Genomic DNA, 18,101 nt, shown 5'->3' with positions numbered 1-18,101 from the left:
CCCTACTTCAGCCCTCTACATTCAAATGTTCATACTTCCTCTAAGTGCTTAATAAAATTTAGTGTATGAGGAATGTTTGACTTCTGTAGGAAAACAAACAAACAAAACCAAAACGTGTTCTGCACCCTTGCTTCTGCATGTCACCTCAATGCTGTAGTTTTAAAACAAGCAGAAAATGCTAGTTCTCTTGCAGTGTCCCACTTCCAGCAAACTGTAAGCTGCTGCCCTTCCACAAGCAGCAGGGAACATGGGCTCTGACCAAAATGCGACAGAAATTTGCAAGAATCCTCTCATTCAAGTAGACTTCAAAGTGTGGTTGTATTCTGTAGCACAGCATAAGAACACAAAGTATGGAAGGCACTTAAGGTTATTTTTGCATTACTAATTAATGTTTCAGAGCATTTCAGGAATCTTTTTACAGGAAGTTTATATTCAAATTCAAACTGAGAACTCCAAAAAGCATCAGGTGCAGTGAATTTCTAAGATATAAATGGCCATGGAAAATGTTGAGTAATCTTGGGTAATTTGCAAGCATTTTAGTCAATTTAATTTCCTCCCTGTGTGCACTGATTTGCTTTATATACACACACCTTTGGTAACGCTCAGTAGAATTAGCCTTTCCCACAACCTCATGATGCATATGTGCTGAATCAGGCCAACATATTGCTTCATACATAACTGCAAGCAACAAAATCAATTGTCTGGAGCATTATCTGATGTAGTCAACCAGTGGAAGGCACTTTACATTCTGTTTATGCCTATTCCTGTTCACTGTTTTAAAATAAACCATCTTGAAATGGTGTTAGCTTTTCACTGCAGTTTACTATACGTCTGGATTCCAGACAAGGAAGGGAATGCAGAACAGACATGATTACAAAGTTTTTAACTGTATATTCCCTGAAATTCAATTATGACAATCTCTCTTTTATCATTCATTGATTTAAGTATTAAAAATAAAGGTAAATTGGAAAGGATTTAGGCCAATAGTTCAGTAACAGTGAAGAGAAACCTCTTGACAACAGGATTACACTTCTAACGTTATGTTCTTCCCACCCTCCTATAGTCCTTAGTTGTTCTACAGGTCCTGGCTGCTGAAATCAACTCTTTATCTGATTGTGACTGTAGATAAGTATCAAAGTAGTAGAGTAACTAAAATAAGAGGATACACAGCTTTCGTGCTAATAAGCACTTCTTTTTAAATGCTAAGAGCAATTAGTCCTTTTGTGTCAACTATTGATTATGCAGACTGATAGACAAAAAAAGCAGCACCTCATTCTTCATTGTCCTGCATTTCTAAAGAGTGAAAGTGGCTTAAAGCAATTCTAAAGCAGAGTGATACTCCATCTTCAGAAATCAAGAGCAGCTTAGCTGTATTACAGAACAACAGTGATGGGTTCAACTGAGTGAAAAGCTTTTTCTGGTATTTCTTAGTACTATTTCATGAAAATATACATTTTCAGTATTAGCTTTCTAGTCCAAAGGTGAAGTCAAAAAAAAAATCTCAAGAATGAATAATTTTGGCTCATTCTATTTGAAACAAATTTAAGAAAGACTTTTTTCACAGTTAAAAATATGTGTGTTCAGTTTGAAATCTGAATTCTAAAGAGTAAATGTTCACAATCCAAATTCTGTGAATTCAGAATCATTGATTTAATTATGTGGCTTGTCCTTGGCAATGTCCTTAACTATCATAATGCCTGACCACGTGTTTATGGAGTCCATTACATGTCATAAAGTGTTTGGTTTACTTATAAAGTATGCTGTGTTCAACAATTTGACTTTATAAAGTGTGGTTTATAAGAAGTTCAAATAATAATTGTTACATCACAACAGTGCAAATCATATTCTAAGTGTTAAAAAAATCTTCTGCATGTTTAAAAGATATTCCTTCAAAATAGCATTTGAATCTTATTGTGCCATCTTAATTACATGGACACAAATTATCATGAGGTTCTTAAAGCATTTAAGTTACATATACAGAAATAGTGAACAATTAGTTACCTGGCAAACGGGTCACCTTTTGTTTGTTGGTAGCAGCAACCTATAGTCAAGAGTTAGAGCAGATGTTAAAAGCCTATTATTGTGTTAACTGACTCCAAGTGTTTAATAATCATGTGGTTATTTATTTAGATTTATTTTCATCTAAATAAAATGGGAATCCTTGGAATCCCACAGCAAGAACAAAATGAAATTCAGTATCTCCAAGTTTTCAGTGATTTTCGAGGATTTTAAGACAAATACAACACTTTCATATGTAGAGTAAAAGAAGAGCATAAGTTTTTAACTTCATATCAAAAGCTGAATAGTATTTAATTTTATATGCAACTTCAGCTGCTTTTTCTTAGTTTTTATATTGCTGCACTACTGCTTCTCACAAGTGAATGTGAAGCTATTTCATGAACTATTCATTGATCTCTATGAATTTATTACAAACGCTTTGGACCTAATTATAACAGCATCCTTGAAAAACAAGCATTTTGAATGTCACAAGGAGATGTTGCTGTAATAAAGGAGAATGTAATAGGCCTTCATGCACACTATTTGAGAGTCAGAGGATTTTCATCAAAGAGAATAATATAAGTCCCTTATAAGGAAGGTAGATCCTATACATATTGCAGTTTGAAGATTTCTTGACACAGAATATTAAATCTGTGGAAGGATTCTATTTTCAGGCATACACACATGAACATGCTAGCCTGTTTCACACCCATACTTTGTAAGGAGCACATAACTTTCCCAGAAAATACACTTTTATTACTCTTCCCCCTTTTGAATACAGAGTACCAGCATAATGTAGACCAAAAGTGCTGGGAGCCTTAAGGCCCTGCAAATGTATTAAACAAGTTGCACAAATTGATGATTTAGATTTCAGGGGGTAACTGTTTGATTCTTCTGCCACCGAACCTATTAAAGTCATCTGTCCTAAATATAATTCTGGGTGCCTAAAATCCCCATCTGATTGTTCTAGCCAGCATCTGGTCCCATATTACAAGTATTCAAGCAAAATGAATTAGAAGTATGAGAACTAAATGTCTATGTAGCTAAAGCATAAACGTCTTCAAGGTCTGGATATTTAACACATACAGAAACATTGCAATGCCTCTTGGTAAGTGCTCACTAGCACATTCATCTATGAATTTTGAATGTGTACTATTGGGTTATACATATCTGCAATTTAGAATCTAAATAATATATTTATATAAATCTACTTTATTTGATTAATACTTTGCTTTGTTAGGATTTCAACTTTCAAGTTGAAATACCTTTCCTACTTATTTTGTTTTCCATGAGCACTGTTGATCCCATTACTGAAATCTCTACTCAGCCATTAGGTTATTTTTTGTAAGAGCATGCATTGCTTTTGAAAGATGTTGAACTTTCAGATTTATGACACTGAAAATCTAATCCACTGCACAAATACATTATGGAGAACACTTGCAGTATACACTAGCTACTTTACTGAAGAGCTCTTTCAACATGCTTCACTCCTGACCTGGGGCCCATCTCTAGAAGGGAGAAAAGTCTTCTTGAATCATTGAACTTTTCAACCAGAACTAGAAAATGTACAAGCACTATACTTGCTGCTATGGTGATGTTGATATTACTGGAAGGGTAGCAAACTTCTGCCTGTACCAACCCTCTCGGTTTCAAGTCTGATCTACAGCAGATAACTTCTGTACCTCTTCTGAATTTTACTACTTTACAGCCTTCAAAAAACTAGCACCATCATTTAAATGACTAAAATGCCATATAAGTCTCTTGGTCAAGACTTCTGAAAGTCAGTATGAGATAATCTATAAAATACTAACATTTGAGAAACCCTGTAATTAGGTGCTCATACCATCTCGATGGTCCTTCAGTTTAAAAAATTTAATGGCATTCAATATCCCCTTCCTTCATCTACCCTGAGAAGCAGCAGTCCCTTGCTAATTCCCTTATTATACTAGCCTTCTCCCAGATAGGGAGAGAAAGTTGGAACTGCAGGAATACAATTGTTTGGAGATAGACTAGGCCAAATTTCAGAAGATTCCAGTCTCCATTAATTTTTACCACTGATGGATTTGGACTTCCTCATATAACAAATTAATTTCTCAACAATTAAACAACATCTCATCTATTACTGCTTCTTCATAGCTTACAGATTTAGGCTTCTAAACACAACGTATGAGTACACAATGTCTTCAATTGTGGGGTCTGGGACCCAGCCTTCAGGATGAGGTGAAGACAGAAAGTAATGTACTACATGACTTTTTTTAAAAACAAACAAACAAACAAAAAAACCAAAACAGTTAACTTGCATGCTTGCTCTTAAGATGACAGAAAGCAGTTTACTATAGAGTACAGTTACCTTCTACATTTTAAGTCATTTGAAAGCACACCTTATGTAAAAAACACACTCAGATATGTAGAAGTTTGAGCCTGAAAATAAAGTCACAGTAGCAAGAGCCACTGAACACTGCATAAAAGAGCTGTATGTTAAGTTTCCAGCTTTGAAAAAATGAAATGGATCAAAGAAAAATTCTGACTATTCCACTGTTTGTCTTCTGTAAATTCATCTGCATTTAACATGGTTTGTTTTACAAGCACAAGCGAAAGAAACAATTATTCTTGCTCAACAATGATTTTATGCACCCTGCAAAGCTCATTTCATTTAGCTTCATTGCTCCATTTTAGAGGTCTCTTAAGTGACATGTTCAAGCATCAAACCAGAGTCTAAGGTTCAGTATAAAACCATTTTAGCTCCTCACTGGCCACAAAGCACATTTTCTGATCCATCTGTGCTGTTTGCCCTTCATACAAGCTTCTCATAGGGCCTAAATAAACAGCTGAACTGTCTAACTAAAGGTCAGTCCTGGTTCAAACACTTATACCTTCAATCATATTACAAGTATTTTTTTTTCCAGAAGACCAGCACATTAGTAGCAATGTCTGTTGGATTTAAAAGAAAATGTGGAAAGTAGTTGATTATATGAAGAACATACCCTCATGTATCTTGTTTGTGGCATAACATAATACTGGTTGTGTGAAACTGTTTGGAAGAAAAAAGCTAGGCTCAAGTAGAGCAGAGTTTTGGTGAAAAAATAACTACAGAAACACCACTAGCACAGGTTTGTCAAAACCCAAATTTCACTTCCCAGTGCTTTTTATTGATGATTTAATGTGTTATGAGGATGGTGGTCATGTTCTCACATGTTCCTAAGACAGCACCAGTGTACTCAGCCCATTACCAACAAGCCCAGTTATAGCCTAGCTTTCATTGCAGCCAGGGTACAAAGATGTTTGTGAGATGCATGCTTCCAAAATTGTGGACCTGAAATGAAATGGGGCAATCCTTTTGTGGAAGATGTGATAAAGTCAATAGCTTGAGCAGGCTTTTAAAAAATGCACTCAGGTAGCAGATTTTCAAGGAGAAGAGGAAAATTTCATATTTCAGATAACTATATATATATATATTTTTTAATAAAAAACAAATCTCCTGATTACATATCAAATATTTAAAACATTATCTAACAAAAAAAAATTGGCAATGAATTCTTGTATTATTTTCATGTCATAACAGTTGGAAGGTGGTCAGAAAGAGGCACAATATGACTTTGAAATTAAATTTGCTACGTGAAAGAGATACGTGCATAAACATTTAAAAAGAAATATACATCTGTTATTTAATATTAGATAGGAAAATACTAACTATTTCCTGTAAGTTCAGCTATTACAATGATTAACCACTGTTGTGGGAAATGGATAAATATATACACAGGATTAGATCATTCTTAGATTAGGGATTTTTCTTGTGAATTTATTTTTTAAAATACCTGGAATTAGTTTCTTTTTTCTTTTAATGCAAGCATTCTCTCAGTTTATGCAATTGGCTGAATAAAGAAAAATACTAGCTTCTGTATAATTTAATTTTAGATAAATTAGAAACTTTGAAATATGCTTTTCAGTTGCACAGATCATCTTAATCAAGGCTTACCACTAATATATTGTCAATAATAATGTCTGAGATGTTTTCCTGGAATGAAAGAGAAAAACTCTCATTTTGATAATATATCATGTCGCAAAAAAGATTTAATTGAGCTACCATTTCTGACCAACTACAGCTGTTGTTTCTTCAGGAGACAATCATCTACATCAATCAGCTTTCCTGGGGCCCTGTATCCTGATCTCGAAGCTTGTGATCCTGCTGCTATGAGATGGCTACTGGTTGAGTTATGGAGCCCACCTGGAAGAGGTAAGGCACCTTTCCCTGTCACGGCAGCACATCCAGAGCCACTCATGCTCTGAGGACAGATGCACATGTCTTCAGAAAACTTTGTTCAACTTTTCAAATTGGTACAATTTATAAAAGTTTCTTCTCAAGGGCAGAAGAGGCACTGAGTAGCTATCTAGAAAATGAGAGCAAAGCTCAACCTTCAGAACAACTTTTTTCCTTAAGAATTAATTAACTTAAAACATTTTCCTGCAGCCAAAACTTGATACACTACAGCTAAGCATCACATAGATGAAGAATTTCTAATTAAAATTTTCTGGCAAGATAACTGAATTGTCCTCATATTAAAGATTAATGCTTTTGATAGGCTTGATGGCTCTATATCCATTGTAAATCATAAAAAAGATGCTTGAGGAATTGATTCAAATTTATTAATTGCAGTAATAAATATCACATCAGCAACAGCAACAATAAAAAGCTGTTCCTAATTCTTGAGTGCTAATCATTCCTAAGTTAGGAAATTTTATTTTATTTTTGCACACTACGTTAGTGGAGTAACTAAAGCACAGTTGCCTCAAGGCAGGATTTTGCAGCTCCCTCCCCCCCACTCCCCCCATACACTAGACCAACACTCACTGACCCATGTGGAATTATGGAAATGCTGTGTTTACAAGAATAAGCTTCACCCTGTCCCTTCGGCAGTTCTACAGCCGGACATTAACCTGTCCTTACCCAGTGAGGCTCAGGGAGGGTACACACCAACAGGAATCAGGAAAATCAGCTTCCAGTGGGTGGTGACGATTTCCAGGGCCAAGCCCCCACGATCTCCCTGCACTCTCATTCCAGGCTTTTCCCCTTGCCCCTTATATTTATGGACTTTTCTGCCATCAAGCCAACAACAGCAACGCCCTACTCCACACTCAGGCCTCTTCATCTGAAAGGGCACAATGAAACTTATTTCGACATGAATTCAGATATCATTAGTTTTACCTACTGCTCAGACAGAATCCCCATGTTAGAAAGTATTTTAGTTTGTGTTTATGTTGAGTTTTCCACAAGAACAACCTTGAACTCTTAAAAAACGGCTGACCGAAAAATATCACACATTTCAAAGATTCCTGATTTTTATTCTTCAGTAAATTAATGACAAATCAGTGGGACACCTAAGCAAGATAAAATTCAAGCTAAAACTCATTTAAAGTACATTGGTCCTCCCTGTTTTCCTGCCTTTGGACAGACTTAACTGTTTAAGAAGGGGTAAAAGATGTAGAGGTATCATCTACCTCAGCATATTTCCAGCTCAGAGACATTAAAAAAAACTTCTAGAATTTAAAACTTTTCATCAAAACAAGTGGAAGCTTTGTCTGCCTGAGGAAAGTGGTGTAGAATGCTTCATTTTTCTTTTGTTAGGACCACTGGCTAGCAGTATGTAGAAACTGAAGTTTAACAGAGCAAATTTTGGCTTCCTTCCATTCATCTCATTTATTAAGTCTGCTCATGGAAAAATTGCACAAACAAGGCCAGAAATACTTTGAAAGCAGTCCATATTTTGCTAGGCATATACCACCTAGAGATATAATTTTAAACAATAACCTGCTTTGTTTGTTCAGGCTCATTCCGGTGTTTATTTTTATTATGGTTTTATGCCAGTGTGCTACATGTTTGTACTCTTTTGGATTTAAATTTTAGGATTAGTAGGTATTGGGGAGAAAATAGAGCAAAAATTAATAACGTATGTTAATGAACAGCACAGGGACATTACAAAGTTCATTTCAAAGGATTTGGAGAAGTGATAGTAGCTTATGTGTATTGAGTCAAATTATGATTCAAAAGGAAAATGAAGTTGATTACATGTACGTAAGCTAGCATAAACATGCACATAACTATCATTCTAGGCAGTCTTGCAACTATTAAAAACAAAAAAAAACAAAACCAAACTTTCTCCAGTTAAATCAACACAAACCCTCTCATGTACTTGAAGAGCTATTGCTTTATTTTAAAACTAATCAGTAATATGGAAGATAGGGAGTACTCGGTGTCAGGCTTCTGGTCTCTTGTTAGGAGACCCAGGGATAAAGGAAACCAATGAGAGTCTTCAAAGTTGAACACAGTAACAGACACTGATATTCATTTGTACTGTTATTTGAGTGGTTCACATTCACAACTATTTCCACATCAGCTATTATAGGCTTGAATTTGAGGGCTGTCTGTATTTAATTGCAGAAGGAACAATAACCTATAGCCTGATCCAATACAAGTGACATTTGCCCTGTTCACTAGGGAGCATCTCTTTATAGTGTTTGAGGGAGCAACTGCCTACTGTACTAATTTAATGGCTGCTTTGGAATAAATCTACGGATGCTATTATGTAGACCCCGGTGCAGAAAAAAAAAAAATCAAAAGGTGTTAACACTGAACACTGAGTACAGGGAATAACAAACATCTGTGTCATGCTGAAGCCAGTGTGAATGGGTACAGTTCCCTAAAAGCCATGCAGTTATCTTTGCAAAAGGTTGAAGGTCTTAAATATATGAGCACAAAAAAGTTACTTTGCAATTTCAATTTCCATCTAGAAAGAGATGCTCCAAATAGCTGAAAATTAATGTTTTTCTTATATTTTGCCTTAAATACAGATGTAATTCAGCACAGACCACTTTGATGATAAAAAAACACCCAATCATTATAGTTTTAGTTTTAATACTTGCCTTCACACACAGGCATCCCAAGGCAATTTTCAAAGGTACTGGAACAACGGACCATACAATTTAACTTGAAATTAATTAAGAACAGCTGAAACAATCCAGAGTTCAGCCTTCACTTTTGAATTTTAGAAATACTTTCTTTAGCTTTAAAAATTTGTACCAGATCTATCACAGCTCTTGCTGATTCAGATGTTGCAGTCACCAAGTTGATTGAAAAATAGACCATTTTCTTAGGGGGGCTGTGTGCTTAAGATACTGTGGTCAAGCACTACCCTGCTATTCCTCCAGCTTGCAGGAATTTCTTATTATAATAAGAATTTCATCACCCCATTGCTTATTTTAAAATTAAAATTTTCCTGTTTCAGGTGCTATCATACCACTATTACAGAGCACACCTGAAAGCACATTAAAAGTCAATGGAGTAACTCCAACCGAATTCACCAGGCTTTGAAATCAATTTATTCACATTGATTTCAAATGGAGCTGAAAAAGGACTTGAGTGCTTATGAGGTTGGAACTCTGAGGAAAAAATAATGCATTTCTCCTTATTATGACAAAAAGCTGAAGAACAGTACTGCATTTTTTCAGGATAATTTTCACTGTTCATCTTTTTATTAGTACAGTACTCAAATTCATTGCAAGAGCTGCAGTTGTAATTTGTTGCAACTGCAAAGCAAGGTTTCCCATGAACAAACTTGGTAGGGCTCTAAAAGTGACTGAGGCTGAGTAGGGCTTTTCTCCTCACACAAATATATCTCCTGGAAGACGTATGTGGGTATACAGCATGCACAGAAAAGCCAGTGGTATGAAGAGCACCATATCTGCCCACACACTGCCTAAATTTGCATTTCTGATAGCATATTTTTAGCTATAACAGCACTAGCATTACTACAGCGCTAGCTTAATTGGGCTGGTCCTCCCTGGGTTCAGACACTGCTGCACTACCTAGATAGTGCTGCCTTTGCCTCTGCAAGCCTGCACCGGGATGAGGAGTACCAGTTATCCATGCTGACCTGCTGAGCTATTGGGACATCATTTTCTGTAACTACCAAAGTAAATAAAAATGCTATGTAATCACCACATTTCCTGTTTGAGAGCCGTTTGTCCTAGTCAAGGAAGATAAAAGTGAATGAAGGAGCGATACCTTGAAAAACAGATGAGTTAAAATAGCTTATGTTTTCTAGTAATGGGATAGTTAGAGAGAAAGAAAAATACTCTTTGTTGTGTGCTGTCAATCATGTAAAAGATATCCCATGCCTTCCCATGAGGCTGGAGATGACAGGGAGGATATGCACTCGTCTAGTATCCAGGACTCAGACAGCAGGCATCATACAGGAGAGCATTCCTAATTATTTCGGATTTCCAGCAATGGAAAGCACTTTGGAGAAGTAAAACATTTTTCTTAGCTAGTAGGCATGTTTTGCAAGACAAATAAAAGGACATAAAAGCACAGTTTAGATTTTCAAAGTGAAATCACCAAGACATTTAGTCAAGTTTCTTTATAATTCCATGTAAAGACATTAAAACAGAAGCAGTCAAAGCATTTTCAATTGGTTGAGGGCATGGCACCTGTTAAACAGTACTCCTGAATGGTCTGTATGCCTAGAACCAGGGAACATCTCAAACAAGTACTTTAGCACACTATGAACTGAAAATCAGACCAGTTAGCAGTGCTGCCATTATAGTGAGGCCATGAAATGGTAGAGGTTTAAGTAAAGCTAATATACTGGGTTGACAATTCTTTTTTACTTGTCTATTTAGTCTGAAAGAATAAAATCCAGAAACTCTATTCTTTTGTGATAGAGGGATTATTATTGTTTCATCTTTATTTCTTTCTAGGAAGAGGCAATTCATCCAAAGCCAAAATTAAAGTAGCAAGAAAAATCTGTCTGTCTAAGCCAGTAAGCCAAATACCCTTACTATAAAAGCATAAGAACTTCCACAGGCTGTAGACATGAAAGCCTTCAGTGTCATCAGTCAGACAAACCCCTAAAGACAAGTGGCTTTAATCCTATGGGGAAGCTGCAGAGCTCTGGGGAAGGAACCAGCTTTGTAGACAGACAGCAGAGCTCTGGGGAAGCATCACTCTCCTCAGACACAAAACTGGACCTGAGGGAATCTGCAAGGCTCTACAACAGCAGATGCTCCTGTAGACAGCTAACAAAAATCGTTGCATGTGTACGCATGAGCACACATACACAAGTCAGTCTGTAATAAAGAATTTTTTTAAACAAAAGTTCTAGCCCAGATCCTTAGAGGAATTCTTTCCTCTGTTTTGCTTGGATACATGTTTTTCCCCTAGAAACAAATATTTTGAGATGACTTCCTCCCTTTCCTGAAGTACTATACCAAATTTTCCTCAGAGTAAAGAACATTAGATTGAAGTTTGTTATGCCTTCCAGTTATGGTGTTCCCCCATCCCCTGCTTACACCTGTGCTACGCTAGCATTCCATGGCACATCATTATGCAATTTTAACCCACCTGAAGTTTCCAACAGCTGTGCCTTCACAGCATAGCCTTGGTGCTGCAGGACACCACAGAGGCAGAATGTGGCAGGGTTCACCAGCCTCGCTGGATCTTCTCCGTAGGTACAGTTTGTTTTTTTTTAAAGAAAAAAATCATTTCTGTTCAGGCAGAATCATTCCACTGATTATAAAACAAGCTTCATCTGGATTGAAAAGAGCTTGAGGAATTCTGATTATTATCTAGTAATAGGTAGAAAAGGTCAAAATGGAGCCAATCAAATTCATGGAAGGAAAATCCATTGAGGGCTACTGAACAGAAAAGGTACCACATCAGACTCAAGGTTCTGATCCACAAACCAGTGCAGAATACATCAGTTTGGTAGGACATCATGTGCTCACTCTGCTATAGTACTTAAACGTCTGCTCTTGGTTCCTCTCAGAAGCCAGATAACTGCCGTTGTGGTACAGCCATTGTCACCGTCACTGCCTCAGTTATTGTAATTTACACAACACAAAGGAACACAGTACATTCGTTGCTTCCAAATTGTAAAGGAACCATTTCTTCAGTATTTATTTATGCAAAATATAAATCAATTTTGCCAGTAAAGCACTACTAAGCTCTTTGGTATTACTCACATGACTACTACTACTCCTCTAAGGTGAATAATTGTGGAATTGGGCCATCTGCCAGCTGGGAAATAAAGACCTAAGTTCTGTCACTTTTACTTTTACTGAGTATTACTTTACTTTGTGAGTTGACCTGTAATGAGATTCTGATGAGGATAGATAGAAGCTTTTCAGCCAGTATAATTCAATGATGAAAAATGATGGGTATGTTTGAAATTACATTTATTTCATACCATTCTCACGCTCCTTTTACTGCATCCCTGTAGCTTCTTTTTTAAACTATAGATAAGGATATTTTGCAACTTAGGGTAATACAGACCAGAAAAAATAAGACGGATCTGAACAACTGCACTTGAGTCTCTCAGAACAATAGCGCAGTATTATTTCCCTGCAAGCTTTCCCCAGACTTCAGGTTCTAGAAGGGTCTTGCATTCAGTTTTACACAACTTCCTGAACTATCTACTCAAAGTCCTACCTGCCACCACTGCCCAGCACACACAGAGTAGAAGCAGGCATGGTGAAACGCAGGGACTTCATAGAGAAGTATGTGAGTCAGCTTTTATCCATGCTGTTTCTTTTCCAGATCTGGTAGATCTTGATGTATCCCTCCAGCTGATCAGGATGGGTGATAGGTCAGCTCATCGCACACAGACACGTAGCCTGAAACCACTCCTACACAGGCATGGATATAGAAGACCAGCTACTGAACTTATTGTCAAAATGGTTTAAAACCAGGGAAAAGATCCATTTTCAGTCCTACTACAATGTTAAGTAATGCAGAAAGAAACATTATCAGGTAAAGACCAAATTTATTGTTTTAACCATTACCAAGCTACAGAAGCAGGCTTTGAATTGAACTGAGGTGAAAATACCTGGCAGGTAATTTCCAGTTCTCTTCCAAAGTCTAAAAAAATTATACATACAGATAAAATTTTTATTTCGAAAGACCTAAAAGTCACAAATTCTATCACTTCTCTCCTCCTATGAAAAGGAGATGCACCATTGACTACAATGTATACCAGGAGAAGCCCCATCAGGCCTCTTAAGGTCCCTGCCCCAAGTAGCAGCTTTTGCTGGACTGTTTGCCTGGGTGCCCCTTTTCCTGGGCAGCATTCACCCAAATGTAAGCTGACTGGTGGGACAAATCATCTACTTTTCCTCCTTAGAGGCTAGATTTTAAGAGCAAAAAACAACCAACCAAAACAACCACTAATGCAACAAATGAACACAGCAGGTAAGAGGAAATGTTATGGAAAAAAGTTTACAATTTCCTGTAAATGTGAATACAGGCTATAGGTCAGCCAGTGAAGGTGTGAGCCTTTCCATTACAATTACACAGGCAACAGCTCTAACTGCCTGGTTATTAACAGGGTCACATCACTGTTAGCTTTTAACTTCAGAGTAAAGGAGGTTTCCAGAAAGAGGATGACAGCAGACTAGATTTCTTTTTGTGGGAAAGGAAAGCATAAAGGCAGTTTGGGGGAGAATATTTTATATATATATATATATATATATATATATATATATATATATATATATATATATATATATATATATATATATATAAATTTTAAAGCTTAGAGAGATCATCTTGGTCCCTTGGTTCTTTCAGGGCCTGTCCTATATTCCATTCTTTGTCCAAATGGAACATGTTTGGGCTGGCTGCCTCTACCTCTGCTCATCCTCTACTCTGCGAAAAGTTAGTTTTGTGCTGCAAGCAATTGACCACAGAGGAGTAGGCTATCAAGTAATTGATTTTGCAGCACTTGTGTGGCCTCAGGCAGGTTTAGAGAGTGCTGAAGCAAGACAGGGCTTAAGGCTGTCCCTAATTCTGCAGCTCAAGTCAAGATGGGAGGCAGCTTTATGGGCATTTACAAAACGTACAGCTCTGCAAGCAGCCAAACGTGTGGGGATTCACAGTTGAGGCTTTGAAGGACATACGCAGTACCATCCTTCTCCATCTGTTTAGGACACAGTTTGTGACGCAGGCAAATTCTGTTGCCTGGGCATTTTCTACTTCCTTTCAAAACTGAATCTACAGCAGGATTTCCCCGGAACCTCATTTTTATGAAAAACAGCATTTTTCAAATGTTAATAAAAAGCACATTATCATTCTGTCACCAAGCCCAATGTGTTCTGTGACCAATTTTCATCGTCTCTAGAGCAAAAACAACACAGCCTGTTCTAAAAATTTCTCAGTGAAAGAAATAATTATAGATTTCCTGACAAAGTAACAATTTTGAAGTTTACTAGTTGATTCAAAGTGCTTCAAAATGTTTAGGTAAAGGCTCCATGGCTCAGTTTTCTAAAAAATTAGACCACAAATAGACCACAAACAGAATGCTAGAAGTGTCATTACACTTGCTAACAACACCATTAGAGGATGCTCTGACAGTACTGGCCTGGCACCAATGACCCAGGGTACACCAGGTCTTACCTTTCTCTGTTATTTTGCAAAGCAGAAGAATGTTAAAGATTCATCTAAGGAGGCATTCAGAGTATCTGCTAGAGTATCTGCCAGAATATCTCTAGGCTTTTTCAGCTATTAACAATTTCAGTAAAACATGAAAAAATCTGCAAGAGCCCAAGGCTCTTTTGATTGATAGAAATTTTGTTAATGTACAAATTAACTATACATGTGGTTTTTAAATTCAATTTAAGCCTGAAAATCTAACCTTAGGGGTTTGAAATAATGGGGCATTAACTTCACTGCCATTTACAAACTACCATGAAACATAAGTAAATGACAAAGATGAATAAAATCAGAATGATAAATGTTTTATTGTTGGTATTTTTTTTAAAAATAATGTTATTGCCATTGAAAACTTAAGTGAAATGAATTCAGTCATTTTAGCTTAGTCCCTGGTGGACAATAGTCCACATTTCAAAAGCATCACACATAATTTGGCAAAATTGGTGGCTTCGGCTCAGATGTGGCTTAGGGCTGAGTAAGCATGCAATTCCCCTAGTGAGAGTGCCCCTTTCCTTCAGGGTTAAGGTCAATGGCTAGTCACTGTGGGGTAGGGAGGCTGATATTGTCTGCTTGTATTCATCTCTGCTACAGACAGCATTCCACCTGCCGGGCGTACATAGCCTTCCAGTGCCTACAAATATATTTCCTTAAATACACATGCACCTTCACTCCCCTCCACTCTCCCAGATAAACACATACCTTCCCTTTCTAGGACAGACAACCCTTCAGTCAGTTTTATAGTCCTCATCTTACCCTTTCTTCTTCCCCCCTCCTCCCTTCCCCATTCCACAGTCATATTTCACCTTATACTAGATTTAAAAGATTGCCCATTCTTGACCCAGAATACAGCTGGGCAATATACTAGTTTAATGGCAGGAAAACAGGGGCATCAATGGAAATTATAGAAAATCAAATTGAACAGATGTCAGGAAGCACATCAGGCATTGTAAATGTGAGGGATGCCCATCAGACAAGGTTATGGAGGTGAAAAAACAGAAGATGTAAAAACACAGCAAGAACAAAACCAGCCCTCCCCCCAGCTCCCGGTGATGTGTTTTAACTGATGTGTCGGGAAGGTTATCCTATGCCACTCTTCAAAGTTATGGAGGAATCTGCTGGATTATGCGATTATAGAAGACAAGTGTTAAGGCAACATGCGACATACAAACACTTCAAAAGCAGTCTCATTGAATGTTAATGGAGTTTTCTGTCTAGCACCGAAATTAAGATTTTACATGAATTTTCAGAAATACAGAAAGTGGAGGCATTCAGGCATTTAACACGGTAGATTGTGCCCACTGGGATTTTTAAGAGAGCGCAGACATCCAATTCCCAGTAGTTGCAGAGTTCTGAAGAGCCTGCATCTTCACATTAGCGTGAGGCATTTGAATAACTTTCCTTGCTCAGATTTGAGATTTTTCTGCCTTTATTGCCACTTTTAAGGAAGAAAATTGCAGAATTGTTTTCAAACACTAACAGGACACGTGAGCTTCTTCTTTCCTTCAGATCACGTAACTCCATTCATTGAAATGGTATCACACTAGCGTGAGTTTTAATTTCCTTTATCCAATAGAGTTAAATTTAATTGGAACAGTCATCATTTCAGCTCTTGAGAGAGAGCACAACAGCTTTGGTCTATCCTTATAAAGCCCTCACTAAAGGTAATATTTAATTCAGTAGGTACTCTTTTTCTAAGGTTGTCAAAACACATACTTTATAGGACTTCATTAACACTTTCTGATAATTATGAAAAAACATAGGCAATGTACATGAGACTATATACTGTTTGGTCTATGTCTAGTCAAGAACCGTATTATTACATGTGGCAAATGATTCAAAAGTTGCTTTAACGTGAAACAATACCTGGGTCAGGTAGCTTTTAAACCATTCTTCTGTGTTCAGACATATCTATAAAATCATACTGGTTTCCCATTTTGTGTTGGCTATTATAACTTGAACAAGCTGTTTCCTTACCAGGGGGCCACAGTGGCACAGGAGAGCCAGCATGCTGTCCTACACATGAGCTACAGAGCCCCAGCTGGAAGACAGGAGGACACTCAGGACTAACCAATGGTCCTAATGAGCCAGGAAGAGTGAGCAGGGCTGCCTAAACAGAGTAGAAAAAACAGAACCATCAATTTGTGACCATAACATTTGTACTTGGAATCCATGGCGTCATCTATGGCTTGTGAACTGCAGGCACAAGAGTTTAGAAGGGTCCTATGCCACTGAACACAGAGTAAGAGAGCATTTGAAAGCAATGTCTCGTATCGACCCATGCTGAAAAACCATTCTAATCCTGCTTCTGCCTGCAAAGCTACTGCCCGTTAGCATCAGCCATTAGCTGATATTTCAATATTGTTACTAAAAAGGATAGGAAGCATTCTAGAGTATCTTCACACACTGAGCAGCACTGCGTGCATGCTCCTTTCTTCCACACAGTTAGCCGCCCTTGTCCATGACTCAGCCAGCCAGCTCTCACTGAGAAACCAGTTCCATGGGAACAAAAAAAAGACTGAAGTATGTACATAGTTTCAGATGTTTTGGAATAACGAGACAAAGAAAATTAGTGGGAAAGTGAAAAGTAACATGAAAACTTGGCTAGAGGGATCTAAGGCTGACAGTTTCAAGCTTTTTATTTAAAGCCAAAATGTTTTGAAGTGACTAATAAAAAGTCTCTTAATTGAAGTTGTAAAATCTATGTCAGGTAGTGTGCAATTCAAACCTCAGAAGGAAGTGATGGTGCAGAGAATATCAGGGTTTAAGTGCCCTAAGTTATGCCAAAACATTCCTCTTTCTATCTGCTTACAGCCAGAACTAGCTTCTTGCCAGAAATGAGACTTTGCTAAAGCCAGGATATCTTACACATCTCAGAGACAAACATGAGGAAAAGGGTTCTCTGGAACATATTTTCTCAATCCATATCAGGTTTAAAAAAATCTGTAAAAATACCTGTTTACTATCACAAAGTCTAATGTTGCTATGAAACCCCCTTGCCCATCAATTCTGTTCATTACTTCCAGTTTTTAATTGCTTGGACCAAGCCAGGGCAGCTCATCTTTAATTGGAATAAAGAGTTAATCTTTTATACAAAGGACCCAGCTGAGTCTTTGTATATGTTCAAATGTGTAAACGGCTTTTGGCAGTTTAGAGTGTGTGTGGTGTTAGAGGGATTTAGCTCATTAGCAAACCACAAAGGCTCTTCTGACACTGTACTGTGGGTAAAATACATGAGGCCAACCTACACCCTGTGGACATGTACAGCATAACTACATAATAAACAAGCATTTATTAATAATTTTATCTGTCACACATGCAAAAGGAGAGGGTGAGAAGTCAAAAGCTGTCATATGTTGCAACTAAAGAGGCATAATTAAAATGATAAGTGTCATGTGATTGTAACCCTTGAAGAATTAATCTAGCATGAAACAACAATGGTATAAATACAACAACATATGTTCCAAAAATTAATTTCACATAATAGGCAGCTGATGTAAGCACTTAGACCCAATTATGTATGGTCATACAATAGCAGCTGATGCATGGAAAATCCCTTCTATAGTGTATACCAGAATAATCCCATTATAAGTGATTGAATAGAAAGACTCCTTTAAAGTCTTTG

At 37.3% G+C, this 18,101-nt stretch overlaps 1 long non-coding RNA gene across 1 annotated transcript in view; it reads right to left on the bottom strand.

The window, feature by feature from the left end:
* Positions 1-1,999: 1,999 nt before the first annotated feature.
* The window catches only part of LOC311442611, a 28,742-nt gene continuing 12,640 nt past the window's right edge, over positions 2,000-18,101 (bottom strand). Inside the window, exons 2-3 of the long non-coding RNA XR_014696780.1 lie at positions 16,454-16,586; positions 2,000-2,041 (exon numbers count right to left, since the gene is read on the bottom strand). This is a non-coding gene — a long non-coding RNA (uncharacterized lncRNA). The remainder of the gene's footprint in view (positions 2,042-16,453; positions 16,587-18,101) is intronic.

Source organism: Aythya ferina (genome assembly GCF_964211825.1).
Source record: "Aythya ferina genome assembly, chromosome: 11".
In the NCBI taxonomy this organism is placed as follows: Eukaryota; Metazoa; Chordata; class Aves; order Anseriformes; family Anatidae; genus Aythya; species Aythya ferina.
This window is presented reverse-complemented; position numbering and strand designations above follow the sequence as displayed.